General features: G+C 42.3%; 1 protein-coding gene across 1 annotated transcript in view; it reads right to left on the minus strand.

Annotated features, from left to right (window-relative positions):
* Positions 1 to 17,204, minus strand: part of Eea1 (early endosome antigen 1) — a 199,222-nt gene that overhangs the window by 170,455 nt on the left and 11,563 nt on the right. The gene's annotated exons all lie outside the window — the stretch shown is intronic.

The raw sequence follows: 17,204 nt of genomic DNA on the forward strand, positions 1-17,204 counted from the left end.
GACAAATCATTTTTAAATATCAGCAGCTATAATGGGCATGGTGATACCCACTTAAAATTTTAGGTAACCGTGAGGCTGAAGCAGGAGTATTGCAAGTTCAAAGCCCTCCTGGGCAATTTAGTGAGTCCCTGGCTCAGAATAAAAATAAAAAGGACTGAGGTTTCCTCTCAGTGGTAGAGTGCCCTGGGTTCCATCCCCAGTACTGCATGATAAAGAATGAATGACTGGATGAACAAATGAAGGAATAGATGAATGAATGAACATCAGCAATAAAAACTCTGATCTGAGTAAAGTTGGAATATGCAAGTGATCTAATGGGGAATGAATTTTCAAAAACAGCTAGGGCTCCACACCGCACATTTCGGTCTCCAGGCTAAGCAAGGAACCGCTAAGGAGATACCTCTCCCGCTTTCCCTATTAACGCAAATTTATGTAAAAATACCTGCTGTGGGCGAAACACAGTCTCTGCAAATGGTCTCATTCTGCAACTATAGGTGTCAGGGAAATTGTTCTCCCTCTACAGCTCATTGAAATGCAGATGGCACAGAACCAGGGAAAGGATCTGCTTCCCAATGGGGCAAGATTAGATGCATCTGAATTGGGGCAGGGATTGAAATGAGGGGGAAATCTAATCAGTGCCTATTTTTACATCCTTGGAAAGCCCTGGAGCAGATTAAAACTACACACATCTCAACATTTCCCAAGTAGGGTAAGAATTCACGAGGAGATAATTTTCACACTTCAATGGAGTGGCTGTCTTACCAATACTATGTAATGTAAGTAAAAGCAATTTTTACAGTCAGAAACATGCTCCCATATTTTTCATCAGTTTAGTTTCTTTGATACAAAACATAAGAAATCACCCACCCACTATTGCATATTTTGCAGCTTTCACTAATATATAGGATTCATCTGATAACAAGAGCAAAAAATATTAAAGCTAATACACAGAGAGTCAGCAAATGAAGACAAGTATGACAGAAATGTTTATAGTTCATTACCCACAGAAAAGTACATACTCCCAAGATATATGATACCCGGAGCTCTACTATAGTCCAGTTCCTGTAATTTCAGTTCTTTTCAGATCTGGTGTTGATAAAATCACCTAGTAAAGAAGTGGTAGAAGAAACTCAAATTTCACAAAGTAAAGTTTATGAAACACAAACTACTACCACCAACTAAAGTTTCTGAGTTCATATTTTATGTAGAAATTCCAAATGTTTTTGTCTATTTAGTCCCCCATATTTTACAATGATAACATTCTTAGATTAGTGGTTCCCAGACTTAAATTTTTCAGGACAGTAAATCTTCCCAAAACAGTTGTGAAAGCCAGCATAAAGTTGCCAAACTGTTAATTTGCCAACAGCAACAATAACGAAAAGCTACCATTTCCATCATTTCAAAAAAAAAAAGGTTTTTTCAGCACCAAAAAAGCAGGAAGTTCCTAATTTCAGAACAAAAGAGAACTCTTCCCAAGAAATACTGTTTGCTAACCATAGATAATTTTAAAGGATATACTTACAGTATGAGATAAATGCAGAAATATTCACAACATTAATATTTATTTCATAACATGATGTATATTACATTTCCTTGGTAAAAATTTACTTTTAATTTAATTTTAAAGCACTGTGTATATTTAACACATCCATGTTTTATTTATTCAATCATTTATTTAAATCAGTACATTGTCAATAATTTTTATTTTAGTTGTTTTTATATGGTATTTTTTAGTTGCTTTTGTATATTTGTATGGTGACGGTCTCGACTTGCATTAGTGATTTATGTCATTGACCATATTTTCCAGTGCTTGTTTGTTTCACTGGTTGGTGAAAATCTGCATGTCTCACCAACTTTCAAATTGTTGTTTTTTTTTAATGTTGTACCCAAGAATGCTTCATATGCTCTTGAACCTAGTCCTTTGTCAGGCCATCAGATATGTAATTCACAAACATAACTCCACACAGGACCTATTATACAATGAAACTTTTAAAATTTGATGAAGTCGTGAATTTATCCATTTTTTAAAAAAAACAGATTGTGTATCCATGTGATGTCATATCTAAGAACTTTTCGCCAAGCTCACAGTCCAGGGACTTTCTTCTATGTTATCTTCTTTTTTTGGTACTGGGAATTGAACTCAGGACCTTGTGCTTGCCAGGCAGGCACTGTGCCACTGAGCTATATCCCCAGCTCTGTTATCTTCTGTAGGTTTTATTTACATACATGATGATATTGAGTTAATTTTTATACAGGAAGAAATTTAGATGAAAGTTTACCTATGAACAGCCAATGAATCAAGAATACTTTTAAAAGAATATCAACAGCTACGGACTCTAAGTTGGATGGGAACAGTAGTGAAGATGGGAACAGGCTTAGAGAATATTCTTTTTAAGTGGGAGGTTCCATCCACAAAGGAAAATCAGCCTAACTACAAAGCAAGTCAGCTGATGACCTGGGAGAAGGTAGTGGTTGGAGGTTTCAGAAAGGAAATGTCACTGGTGATGTAAACAAAGGGGCAAGAGTGGCCAAGAAGGTGAGAGGTGAGATGGAGTAAGTGGGGAAGATTTTAAGGAAGTGGTGTGGAGGGGTCACCTGTGGAGTTGAGGCTGCAGAATGATGCAGGAGTTGGGTAAGGGAAGTATATGCCTGGGGCTTAGTGTTCTTCAAGGGAGCAGGAGAGAGCAGAGAGCAAGAAAACAACAGGACCAGCATGGGAGGAAAGGAGGAGAAATGCTTTGTCCCCAACCGTGCAGAGCCAGGAGGATGCCTTTTCTACTTCTCAGCCTTATGGTAGAAGAGGCATCAGGAAGGGAAAAATGAATGAAATGAAACAAAACACACAACTGCTCAACCCTTGAAGAGGCAGTGGGGGAAGAAATGTCCTTAGAAAACTTCTGGGATGTTGTTGATGCAAACAGGAAGAGAGAATGTTTGAGGAATGTTGCATCAGCTGACCCAAGCAAAAAGGGCTGAGAGGAAGCTGTGTATCAGAAACTCAGAGAGATGGGCGACAGGGAGAAGGCTTTGACTTCAATGGTGGAGCAGGGCTGAAGTGACAGAGATGGGTTTGGACACTGTGTAATTCTGAGGGACACAAAATCAAGGGAAAGTTTTTAACTGATCCGAGAAGAGAGTGAGCAAACATTCAGGGCACTAGAGGAGATAATTATGAGAAAAACACAAAATTATGCCTGAAAAAGCTGGAGATTACTAGTTTTAATTCAGTGGACAAAGATTTTACAGAGCGAGTGAATATGTGTCTACGTTCATTTTCTAGTACTTCTCTCATATTTAGAAGGTTGGAAGGGCCAAGAGCATGAGACTGGGATAGGGTGAGGGACTTCCTGCCACGTCCTAACATGGCAGGGGGTTTGTATGGCAGGAGAGATCAGACCTGCTGATGCAGGACACTTCCTCTTCTTACAAAGACACTAACACCCTCTAGGGGACCCCCTCATGCTCTCATCTAACTCTTAACTATCTCCAAAAGGGCCCACTTCCAAATATCATTAATACATGAATTCAGGATTTAAATTTCCAACACATGAACTTTAGAGGACACATTCAAAGCACAACAATATGTTTGATCCTATTAGCTCAAAATTACTTATGATTCTATCTACCTGAACCATAGTATCCTAAAATATCCATTTCCCTATATACTGCATTCCACAGTTAGTAGGAGATAAATATAGGAACATACACACACAAGTTATCCAAGAAAACTCAGTTCAGCAATTACAAAACAAAATGCAGTCAGACATCTTCTGTACTGTGTTTTAAGGCTCTGGTTCAGTTTAGTTCATTATCTCACTAGTTCCTGCCTCTTTCTCTTTTGGTCTACTTCCATTTTTCATCATGTTTTGACAGGTGAGGTTGCTCATGAAAAAGGATCGAACAAAAATACAAGAATGCCACCTTTGCCTCCTCATCCAGGACAGAGAAACCCTCCCTTTCCTTCTTACAACAAAGCAGGCAAAACACACCCTCCTACCACCCTTCAACAGAGCCAAATGACGGATGTCGGTGGAGCAATTGTTTTGCTTACAGGGAGGGACTCTGAGTGCGGTCAGTAGGTCACCTGCCCTCCCTGCCCGGGATCAGCTCCCCACTGCCCAAACCCCCAGGAACTTCCATCCGAGAGTACTTCAGGCTGCAGCCAGCACAAACATGTCACAGCAAGAAGGACAGTGATAGTATTTGCACACACAATTAGGTGAAGCACAAGTTTTATTTGATCCTTATTTTTTGAGATGAAAAAAAGTTTTATTATTACATTATAACCAAAGGAATTTAGCCTTTAACCTACAGTTTCCCTGCTCTCGGTAATATAAAACCTTCATTTCCAAAAAGAAGGGAAGGCTCTACGGAATTTTCTTCTCCACCTTCATTCCTAGGGGTGAGGTGATTGACTAATGCCACCTTTGGAAACAGGTTTATACCAACTACAATAACAGAAGGGGGTCTTTGTGACGTGGAAGCAAGCAACAGAAACTTCTGGCAAAACAGTGCTGAGAAATATAAGATTAGAAGGGATCAGGATGTATACAAGAAAGGGAGGCGGATCTTGCTGATGCTTCACCCCAAGGCCACCCCATGCTGCTTTACCTGCCTTCCAAAGGACAGAACAGTACGAAGTGGAACCTCTGCAACTGCTTGAATGTCTGTGTCCCCCCACCGACTTGTGTTGAAATCTTAACTCCCAAGGAGATGGTATTTGGAGGTGGGGCTTTTTGGAGGTCATGGAGGAGGCACCTTTATGAGTGGGATTCATGTCCTTCTAAAAGACCATAGAAAAACTCTACCCACCAGGTGAGGTCGGAGGGAGAACACAGCTATCCCGGAGGAAACCCGCCCGCCCCAAACACTGGTTTGCTGGTATTTTGCCCTTGAACTCCCCAGTCTCCAGAACCGTGTAGAACACATTTCTGCTTGCCCATAAGCACATGGTTTATGGTAATCTTTTGTAGCTGCCCCAAGAAATGAAGATACTCTTTTCCACTGCTGGGCTCTGCTAGGGCTTGAGAACAAGGATGTCAGGGGAGAGTTGGGAGGCTGAGGCCTGGCTGAGAACAAAGAAAAAGACCTCCCTATCCCCCACCAAAGAGAAGAATCCTCATAGACTGATGTCCACCCATGGAAAAAGCCCAAGAACAGCTTCGCACCATCCTCTGAACCCCATGAGCCCATCTAATCATCAAATGGCAGAGCTGGTTTTGTCAAACAATGGTCTGTATATTTGTTTTCTATAGTTATAACAAACTATCACACACTTAGCAGTTTAAAACCACATTCATTGATTATCTCAGTTTTTCTGGGTCAGGGCTCCAGACACAGCTCTGTTGGACTCTCTCCTTACAGCCTCAGCAGGCTGCCAGTCAAGTCAGAATTGCCATCAGAGGGTGGGCAGGGGGAAGGATTTGCCTCCAAACCCCTCATGTTATTGAATTTACTTCCTTGCTATTATAGGTTTCATAGCAACTCACTTCTTAATCTGCTGCAGCCTTGGAGAGGTTGTAGTGAATAGTCTAGGAAGAGACTTACATGAACTAACATCACCATGGGAGTCACACAGCATTGCCTTTGCCTCGTGCCCATAGTTAGAAGGCAGTCCCAGGTCCTGATTATACTCTAGTTAAGGGGTTAGAGGAGAGTGTGATCTGTGGGGGCAGAGGTCGCTAGGTCACCTCACAGCCTGTTTCCATTCACTTCTCCTTAGCCTAGAAACATAAGGGTATACTGAAGGACTTATAGAACCATCATTCAGCAAAGAACCAAAAGCTGAGTAGGTATTTTATATTTTCACCATACTCACACACTCTAACCTAAAAAAAGCAAAGCTCGGAGTTTTTCTTAGTGGTTGATGGCATGAGTGATTGCAGCATTAAACCATGGGCTTCAATCCCTGATCTATAATTTACTAAGCTTTAGTTCCCATTTTTTAATATGGGAAGAATGCTATCTACCTTGGAGGATTTACGTGAGAATTAAATTAAAGAAGAAAAGGCACTCTGCAGATGCCTGGCACAGAAGTGTTTGATCAATACTTTCACTGTAGTATCCAGGAAAGAGCCTGGGGGACTTGAAAACAGGCAGAGATTTTACAACACGCTCCGCACACAGAGAACTTAATCCCTGGGGACAGGGACCCTTCTGAGGCTTGTTAGAAGGCCCGGGTTTGGCACTATGCTTTGCACAAGCACAGACTCCTCTAACAGGAGCCCCCACCCACCTTCTCCTGCATCTTCCTCATAGAGCCTGCTTTTGCAATGCTGAGTGCAGATCCTTGGACCTCCCAGCTTCACACTGGAATCCTCAGGGAGGGCTCTCCTACCCCAGATGCCTCCATCTATCTGGCTCCTGGATGGAAACCCTAGGGTCTTACCCGACCACCTTAGCAATGCTTCCTATCTGTTAGACTTGGAACCCAGTTCCAGGATGGATTCATCCATTACTCACTCAGTAAGCTATTACACAACACCTACCATATGCCAGGCACTGAACTGGTTCTGGAGGAAGGCCAGCGATCAATGCTGAACCCTCCCTCAAGCAGAGCATCGGCTAACACATGGGCAGACATACACCAGCCAAGTGACGCTGACCCTTGACACTGGGCAGGAATCCAGTTGGTGCAGTCCACCCACCTCTCACTGAGAAGGCAACATTCAGAGACCCCTCACCTTCTCTACAGCTCCATCCCATCAAGACTCACGCCTCCTGCACACCCTCTCACCCTACTTGCCTGTGTCCATCCCTCACCACAGTTCTATGGCTCACTTGCTCACTCAATAAGCAGTTTTCATGCTAGCTGTTTGCTCAACGTTTACTACTTTCTACATTTCACCAACTGTGTTTTCCTTCCTTTGCAGAACATGTGTGGTGGACCCCGCCCTCCATCAGTCTCAGGCACCACACAGCTTTATCTCCCACTCCTCCCTTCACGCCAGAGTCCTGAGGGTTTCTTGCACCAGGGCCATTGCTTTCCAGTGCTCCTCACTTTGCTTTTATTTGGCTCACCACCAGCAGCTGATATGCAAAGTGTTTGCTCTTTCCGAAGAGTTGCTCTCTACATGCAAGTCAGCAGAGGGCAGGGAGCCATGCTGAGCAGTGCAATTTGCACAGGCCACCTCCCCGCACAACCCAGGCTCCTTCCAGCACACTCGGCTTCTCACAGCCCAGCAGGTGTGCAGCTGCCCCTCACCACACATTGGTATCTTTTAAGTCTAAAGCTGACACGACTTGTGATGACTGTCAGAATATATTGAGCAATGACCATTTACAAGGGTCAATATGTGCTATATTACTTGAGCCTCACAGCCATCTTTGGACGGAACTAAGATTAGTGTTTAAGAGCCCAGGAAGCGGAGATGTAGAAATGTATCTGCTGAAGAGCCACAATTAGTAAAGACAATGCAAGATTCACCTGAGTTGTTACCCCAGTGTGAAGAGGGATGTGTGGACCTGAGAATAAAAGTAACCCACTCAATACTTTGTCCACACTCAGCCCTGGCCCTGAGCCCGAGGGAACAAGGAAAGATCAACAGCCTTGAAGTCCAATAGGTAGCCAGTGGCCCATGTGGTATGTTCCAAACTTGGGCAGATGAAAGACCTCAGAGGGAGCCGATGGACTGGCCAAGAGCAAAAGAGAGGCAAAAATTAGGGTGATCTAGAGGGCATAGACAGCTTTCAGATAGCTCTTAGGATTGATGGGTAAGAGAATTTGCTTTGAGCAAAGCTCATAATTCTGTGAGTCTGAGGTCCCTAACGTTGATGGAGACCGACGGCTGTGGAGGGCACTAATCAAAGACAGTAGACACGTGTTTACCCTGGGAAGGACTGCTGACCCTGCAGAGGCCTTCGAAACCACCCTGCTCACACAGATCATAATGGACCATAAAGTAAGTCTGCAAATAAAAGGTGGGGAATTGAAATGTATGCGTCTAGCCAGTTATTTCACTAAGGCACTTCAAAGAAGCATTTCCTTTGATCATTTTGACTTCCCATCAGTAAGAAAGGTGAACATATTACTCATGGAAATTACTCAGAAACCACAGGCTGAAGGAGTCTTCTGTTTGACCATTACAGTGCAATAGGAAGGATGAAGCAGGATATTGCACGGCAGCTCTTAAAACTTCCATCAGAAAATGACACACATCCCCCTATATTCACTGACCAAAGCAAGTCACCTGGCCCACTTAACTTTAAGGGAGATGGGGAATATCATCCTGGCATGTGCCAGGACATGGACAACACTTCATGACACTACCTGATGGTTAACAGAAAGGGCAAATGATAAGATGATAGAAGAAGCCAGGTGTAGGAGTGCACACCTATAATATCAGCACTCTAGGAGGCTGAGACAGGAGGATTGCAAGTTTGAGACCAGCCTGGGTAACTCAGCAAGACTCTGTCTCAATCCTCAAGACTGGGGATGTAGCCCAGTGCAAAGACATTGGTTCAATCCCCAGTAACACCGCCCCCCCCAGCAAAAGGTATTAGGGAATAAAGCACTTATGAATTTTATTACTGTCTTGGTTATTTTTCTCTCGTTGCTGGGACAAAATACCTGATGCCCCAAATTAAGGAAGGAAAGGTTTATTTCGCTTACAGTTTGTAGAGGTTTTAGTCCATACTTGGCAGGTTACAAGGCAGAGTGCCACATGGCAGAGGGCTACAGCTCATGGCGGCAGAATACAGCAAAAGCAACAAGCACTAAAAGGGAGGAATGGCCACAAGCAGCCTCTTGCTCTCCCTTACATATGCAAACTATCCACCCCAGGGCGGGTGTAGCTCTCACACCCATAATCAATCAAACTCTAAAAGTCTGCCCCATGACTTTGGGGGGACACACAGGCACAAACCATAACAATTACATTCTTACAGCAATCTCTCAAATGGTGTGTCTTTGTAAAGGTTTTCATGAGCATCATGCCTATGTAGGGGGAAAGAAGTTGTCCTGATTTGACTAGCTGTCAAAGAAAAATGATATTGAAAATGAGTATGCAATACATGAAATGGAGACAAAATTTTCTACCCATATGCTGCTGTGGATTGTAGGTGAGAAGGTTAAGAAAACTCACCATAGGACTCTGCAGAGGTAAACTACTGAAACTCAGACGGCACCATTAACTTTTTTTGCCCTTGAATTTACCTGTTGCTTTGCTACTTTTCCAAGCAATTTTAAAGCATTTTACTAGGTACCACCATCTGGAGCATCCAACAGTCTGACAAGGATTACTTATCTTTTCTTCACTATACCAATCCATTTTTTGTTATAACAAATACCAGAAACAGGCTAATTTTATGAAGAAAATGGTCTAACTCCCATTTCCGGATGTTCAAGGGCATGGCTTCAGCATCACCTCAGTTCTAGTGAGAACCTCATGGCATCATGGCAGCAAGTACGTGGGAGGGAGAGGTCACATGCATGGCCTGATGGAAGCCAGAGCAAAGAGGCGGGGCCAATCTTTTGACTTCTCAATAGGCTCCACCTCTTAAAGGACCCAGCACCCCTGAACATCACCACATCAAGAACCAAGCTTCCAACTCACGAACACTTATTTGTGGGACATACTTAAACCGTACTACTTCCTAGAACAAATGTCTATTTATGGAAACTATTATATTCACTACACTTGCCTATTCACACTAGGGATACAAAGATAAGAAGAGATGGTTCTTACCCTTAAGGCGCCCATTAATAAAGATAATGGGGAAGAAAGAACAGCAATCAGAAAATTATAAAACATTGTGAAAGCATAGTTACAGAAATATGCAGCGGATTTTATGGAAGAGCTGTTAGAAATGGTATTTATAAGGTCTACCACTTGCTTTGGAAGGAACCAATATGCTGTGTGCTCCACACAATAGACACAGGTACCATTGAGAGTTGTACAAGGTGTGCATTGTACAACCTCAGGGTACAACCATCCCCTTGCAGCTTCCTTGGATTTGTGTAGCTATCAAGAAGTTGTACTGGGCCACAAGTACTTCTGTCTATGTCATTGTTTGGACAGGTGACAGGACTGCCAGCAGCTGGCCAACATTTATGTTCTCTGAAATATTTTCATGATATGCCTACTTGTTTGTATTGATATTGATGTCCTGGGAATCTCTAACTCACTGAACACTTTTTTTCAGTAGGCATCAGTTATACATCTAGTATAAGACAGTTCTGATCACATCAACGGCCCAGATAAATATAAGTCACTGTCCTTGGCCCCAAAAACCTTTTAAACTAGCTGAAAAAGAAAAACTAAAGCACATGAATCAATTAAAGAATAATTAAATGCTGACCTTTGTAGCACTGAGTTTAAAGCAATCTGAGTTGTGAGGTCCAGGAGCTCAGCCTTTAATGGGGTTTCATATTCAAGTTGAAGGGACTATGGGATATTTGGGTGATGAAGTTGGTGAGAATTCACGATGCCGTAAGTCTCTCTCCATTACTTCCGAGGAAACAGACCTCTGCTCATACCTGGTTGATGGAGATTAGCACCTGGCCCTGTGCTGTTATTTCGAAGAAGGAGGCACAGCTGAAAAAGGGTAGTAAATGCGGCCATCCTGTCCCCACCCGCTCCAGCTCTTTTCAGCACATTGCATTACCATGTGTCACCCCCTCCCCCTGCAAGTTCCTCTTAGACAGAGTAAGTCCTTCTACTGTTACCTTGTAGCTGTTAAGAATGTAGGCGGGTTCGCTTCTTCTCAAAGAGTGATCCTCACTAGCAACTGGGGAACCTGTCAGATGTGCAAATCCTTGGACCCCGCCCCACGCCGACTGACTCAGCATCTGTGGACAGGGCCCAGTAATCTGTGGCTTTACAAGCCCCCTGGGCACACTGACGTCCTCTGCGGCACACTGACGTCCAGGAACCACTGGGCTCGTCAGACATCCTGGCTTCATCTCTTGACTCCATTGACAGGCGCAGGCTCAGTGCCTGGAGCAAATGCTTAATCTTGCTAGATCCCAAAAGTGTTTAACAGCAGTACCCAACTTTACTGGGTTATTGTGAAGAATAAATGAATTAATGCCTATAAAATCCTTAATTTAAACCTTGGTAGTTTGTAGGCCCTCGATAAATTATCACTTGACAAGCGTTCCCTTTATTTTGCATCATTTTTACGCCATAACAGAGTTGGGAAATCTTATTTAGAGCCTTATATTTTTTGCTCCTTCTCATATCCTTCACCACTATCACCTTTGATAGCATTGTCCTCTCCATGCCTTGCCTTACTGATCTTTCCTTAATAGCATAAGATTTACCATTTTAACCATTTAAGTTGTACGGCTCAATGGCTTTGGGTTCATTCAAGTTATGCAATCATCAGCACCATCTACCTCCAGGAGGTGTCCTGGCTTCCCACACTGAAACCCTGTGCTCAATAACATGAATTCTTCATTTCTCCACCTCCTCCCATCCTTGGAAATCAGCATCCTACTTTTTTGCCTCTGTGAATTTGACCACTCTAGGCAACTTATAAAGTTGAAAGCACAACAGTATTTATTATTTTGTAAGTGGCTCTTTTCACTTCTCATAATGTGCTCAAGGTTCATCTATGTGGTAGCATGAGTCAGACTGTCTTTCCTTTTTAGAATTCGCTAATATCCCCCATGTATATGTACTACATTTTGTCCTTGCATTTATCTGTCAATGGACACTTGGAGCATTTCGCCTTTTGGCTACTGCAAATAGTACTAGTGCTCTAAACATGGGTGTATAAATATCCCTGAGTCCCTGTCTACAGTTCTTTGGGGTATGTACCCAGAAGCAGATTTCTGGTGATCCCCTAACATCGATAACTCCCCTTATCACCAAAAAAGCCTCAATCTCCTGTCTCCTCTGTTCAGCTGGCCTGGCCCTACCTACCATCCTCTTCCTATAAATCCCCTTTCTGTTTCCTAGAGAATGTTATAGCATTGCCTTGCATTCTTTGAAAACTTGAAACTAAGCAAGGGCCAAACTTCCTTTAAAACATACATCTGTTTCTGCTTCCTAGATTTCATTTCATCGTCATGAATGATTCTTCTGCTGTATCTGCAAATCCAAAATACTCAAAGGAAAAGGAAAGACTATTTTTTTTTCCAGTTCCGCGGGTGACGGGGACCTGGGACCTGAGAACAAAGAAAGATTATAGGGTGGACTGTCTGCTATGATAACTGTGTTGTCTTCTAGTTGTTTCCAACCAAACACATGGTGTCATTACCTTGGACTGTGGTCATCACTTTTGCTTCAGGCGTACTTTATTTTGACGAGGGATATTGTCTTCGGAAACACTACAATTTCCTGGAGAGACTGCAAATCAGCAGTCTTGCCTAAAACTGTACATGGCCATTACCTTTCCTCTGCTTGAAAGATGTACAAAGACAGTATGTCATTTTAAGATGGGAGATCATTTTTTTTTTTGTCTACCTTCTGGCTGAACTATAAGGTAAGGCAATTAAATACTCAACTTTTATAACAGACATGTTTAACTTCCCTGATAGGTCCTGCAGAAGTAATTAAGAAACAGGGTGATGATAGACTTTAACTAGGGATTGTGGGGTTTAGACTTCAAAATTTTTAGACGTGAAAAATATGATGGTCAGACAACAGACAATGTAGTCAGTCATTACTCAAAACCACCCTGAGCTGAAACCTTTAATGGAGACTCACTGCTGTGAGTTCTACAGAGATGACCACCAGGCATCTTTTTATGCAAGACATTTGGTTTTGAACTTTATCTGGAATCCACAATTCTGGTTCTGGCCCCCCACTAGGAGGCAGTGGTGCGTGGTGGAGATGTGGTCTGAGCTCAAGTTTCCTGCCTCGCTGGCCGCCAGCTCTTCCCACAATCTCTATGACCTTGAGCAAATGGCTGAAGTCCTTTTTGGGGGGGGATCTTTTTTGAGACAGGGTTTCGTTGTGCAGTTCAGGCTGGCCTTGAGCTCACTTTGTAGCCCAGGCTGGCCTCGAACTCGCAACGATCTTCCTGCCTCAGCCTCCCCAGGGCTGGGATTACAGGCGTGCGCCACTACACCCACCTGAAAAGCAACGAGAGTGCTGGCATCTGTGGGACATTTCCTGCCACTCAGAGAGAATCAGTACCCACTTAAAAATAAAAGTATCAAAATATCATTAGAAAAATAGGTGTCATTAGGATGTTCTCTTGAAAAATGAACTAAACATTACACAAATTATAAAGTTATTATGTGTTTAACCAAGTTTAGTTATGTTTCAACTGTGTGATTTCAGGGGCAAAAAACAACTAACTACTTAGATTTTTGTTAAAATTTTTAACCAAAATTGTATGATAGGCCTGCATACCATCCTTCGTTTTATACTGGGCTATATTTTAATAGAATACATGTATTTATAAACTTTCTGGGGCTTAATCAAGTTTGCAAGCACCTCTTCTGTTCCCTTAATGTCAAATTCTCCCTTTTGAAGAGTTCAGCATTGTTCCCACCACAGCTCTTCCCTCACTAACAGGTTGGAGCATGTCGAATCCTCATTGCCGAAGGCTTTGCCAGTGATTCTAATAACCGTCCTGGGTCACGTTCAGCCATGTCATGAAATCCTAAATGCTGGCAAATTGTGCTTTTCCCCTTAGCTATCCACTTGCTTTATACTGCCATTGTGTAACCTTGTGTTGTACATATCTGATCATCGATGAGCGTGGGACCAACAGACAGACTGGCCCACTGGCCCGCAGAGAAGTGGTAGTAAAACATTAAGGGGTCCGTGCATGAGGATTGATTTTAACAAATGACCAGCTCATTATGGCAATTTTTACTCCCAACACTTCTTAACTATAGACTTGGCAAATGAGTACACAGAGAGTAGAAACCGTCTTTTGTCCTTATATGGTTAAGCCCACCTCAGGATCTCAGCACTGTGCCCAGTGAGCAGCACATGGACTTTATTTATGTATTTATGTATTTGTTATTGTTATTGTTGTGTAGCATGCACTTTAGTTGTTAATAAATATTCCCACTTAAGAGGAACTGCGTGCTCAAGTATTAAAGACATTGAAACACTCAATAATAAATAAGAAACAGCAGTGCGTGTTTACACAGATACATAAATATATACAACTGACCCTCTGCAAATTTGACATCTGCATGTTCAACCAACTGCAGCTGGAAGATTTCTCTTAAAAATGCCTATACTGAACGTGTAGGAACGTCTTTCTCGTTATTACTCCCCAGTGTAACACAACAATTACTTACATAGCACTTACATTGTATTAGATAGTGTAAGTCAACTAGAGGTGGTTACTATTGAGAGGCCATGTGGGTGTTATTTGCAAATACTACATTTATAGGGAACTTGAGCATCTGTGGGAGTCCTGGAACCAGTCTCCCATCCATACCCAGGATGACCACAGGCTAAGAAGAATGTTTTCCTTGCATCACTTCCCTCTTTCCACCACTAAGAACCACAGTTCACAATTAGAGAGTAAGAGAAACCCTCACTCACCAGTCTAAGACCTAGTATTGGAAGTCTTCTAGAGTAACACATAAGAGAAATTCTTCATGACCTTGGTTTACATAAAGTTTCTTATGTAAAACAAAGCAACACAAGCCATAAAAGAAGAAAATCTCCTAATAAAACTTCACAAAGTTACGCCTTTCCTTTAATGTGTCCTGTCTTCTCTCAGTACCCTTCATCCCTATCTGAAATGTCACACATTTACACAAGGCATCTGTCTGTCTCCTATCCCTAGAATCTCTGCTCTGGAGATCAAGAACACCAAGAACAGGGTCTGGCACACGGTGGAGGTTCAGTATTTGCTGAACGGATGATGGCTGGGAGACTCCTTCATCCTGCTCATTCCGTGGAGGAAGTCCCCAAACACCATCAGAATAATTGGAAGGTTAAGGGTCCCCAAGCACCATGGCCTGAAGGTGACTCAGCAATAGTTTGGATACCACAAAGACTCTGAGGAGGCATAGAGATCCTGTTTGGATTCCTAGTACTTCTGCTCAATGTTGCTATGAAACTAAAACTGTTCCAAAAACTAGAGCCTAGAAAAAAGGAGAAAGAAAATATAAAATAAAATAAAAGCTAGAACCCAAGCCTGGTGTGGTGGCACACACCTGTAATCCCAGCACTTGGGAAGCTGAAGCAGGACGATCATAGCAAGTTTAAGGCCAGCATGAGCTACATAGTGAGGGCCTATCTCAAAAAATAAAAGACAAAAAACCCAAAAATACCAAAAAAGAAAACCAAAAAAACCCTAGAACTCATTTATAAACAAATAAACAAATCAATAAAAATGTTTATTGAAAAATTAAGTCTCCATTTCTTTTCAGTTTTTAAAATGTGATTACTAGAAAGTTTTAAATTATGTATGTAGTTAAAGATATGATGAATAGGATTTTTTTTTTTTTTTTTTTTTTTTTTGGTGGTGGTGGTACTGTTGTAGAACTGGTATTGAACCACATGGAAAACACTCTTCACCAAGATGTTGGAAGGCAACCAACTTATTACACCAGCAGGCTGATGGGAGATCACTCCCAAAGCATCATCAGCCCTGAGCTGGCTTTGGAACTGGTTTATATAGGTTTTGTAAGCAAGAAGTACAGGAGCTTGAAAGCATGGAGAATTTCTGTGGGGTAGTGTCTGTCAATCATCTCTGATTGCTGGGCAGGAAGTCCTTGAAGTAACTGAGTAATAGTGTTGGTCATCTCTCATTGCTGGGCAGAAAGTCCTTGAAATAAGTTAGTAAAACAGGACACATTTGTGGCCAGACAGTACAAAGTGTATAGCTAAGTGCGGTTAGACTGAGCTGGGTCAGGCCATCTCTAGTTTGCAGCTGGACGTAGCCAGTCAAGGCTGGCTGAAACTAATTGTTGAGCTATTGGGTGGGCCAGATAATCACACTTTGTCCTAATATGTCATCTATTAGTTGATGTTTTAAAATTTCCATTGCAGTACAGAGGATTGAACCCAGGGCTGCCTGTGCACTGAGATACATTCCCAACCTTTTTCTTTATTTTTTATGTTAGGGTCTCACTAAATTGCTAAGTTGCCCAGACTGAGCTCAAAGTTGCAATCCTCCTACTTCATGTGCCACTACCTGTAGGATAGTTCTACTTGACATATTCCTGTTGCTCCTTTATGATGCGAAAGAAGAGGACGGTTCTGATCTAGCATGGCTTATAGATCGCATCCTCACATTTTGTCATCCCTGCCCCAGGTCAGGGTGCTTGTCACTGAAGTATACGAACTGCATTTCAGGAAGTGCACAGTGCATATTACAGGCCCACACACTCTTCTGGCTCGGAGGCTCCAGGGAGCAGATGTGGAGAGGCCCTTAAGTGTTTGTCCAGCCAGATAAAGCCGTGAAGCCACTGCCTGTGTTAGGTCTATTTCAGGTGCCTGACACGTCTATGTTTCCAGACAGGGTGTCCCAAGTTGAGCGCCACATGGCCTGGGATTTCTGGGGTTCCATGGGGAGTGGAAATTTCTCCTGGATGAGCTACAAAAATTCTCTGATTGCTTACTAATTTCTCCTTTTGCCTCCATAGCTGCTAAAGTGTTTGCTTGTAGACTTCCTTTCTACAAAATCAAGCATTGCAAGGCATGGCAGCGCATGTCTGTAATCTCAGCACTCTGGGAGGTTGTGGCAAAAGGATTACAAGTTTCAGGCCAGCCTGGGCAACGTAGAGAGACCCTGTCTCAAAATAACAAATAGGGCACTGTTTTTTTTTAGCTAGGATCTCACCATGTAGCCCAGGCTGGCCTTGAACTCACAGTGATCCTCCTGCCTCAGCTTCTGGAGTTCTGGGAATACAGGTGTGCACCACCACACCCAACTTCAAAATAAAAAATGAAAAGGGCTGGAGATGTAGCTTAGTGTGAAGGATGAGGGTTCAGTCCCCACTACTGAAACAAAACAAAACAAAACAAAATGCACAAAACCCCCCAAACAACAAAAAAGTCTCAAACATTTATTCTAGGTTAGCACTTTTATGGTTTTATGGAGATATAATTTATAGACAATAAAATTAGCCTAATTCAAGGCCAGCCTGAGCAACTTAGTGAGACTTTGCCTCAAAATAAAATTTTATTTTATTTTTATTTTTTAAAAGTTTAAGGAAAGAATATGTTTGAACCACATAAACAAACAAAAAGATATTACATAAGAAAAAAATAATATAACAATTTATGTAAGTACCTAACATGAGCATGCTCTTACATCTAAAACAAAACAAAAAG

Source organism: Chinchilla lanigera, unplaced genomic scaffold (genome assembly GCF_000276665.1).
Source record: "Chinchilla lanigera isolate Chin_1 unplaced genomic scaffold, ChiLan1.0 scaffold00004, whole genome shotgun sequence".
In the NCBI taxonomy this organism is placed as follows: domain Eukaryota; kingdom Metazoa; phylum Chordata; class Mammalia; order Rodentia; family Chinchillidae; genus Chinchilla; species Chinchilla lanigera.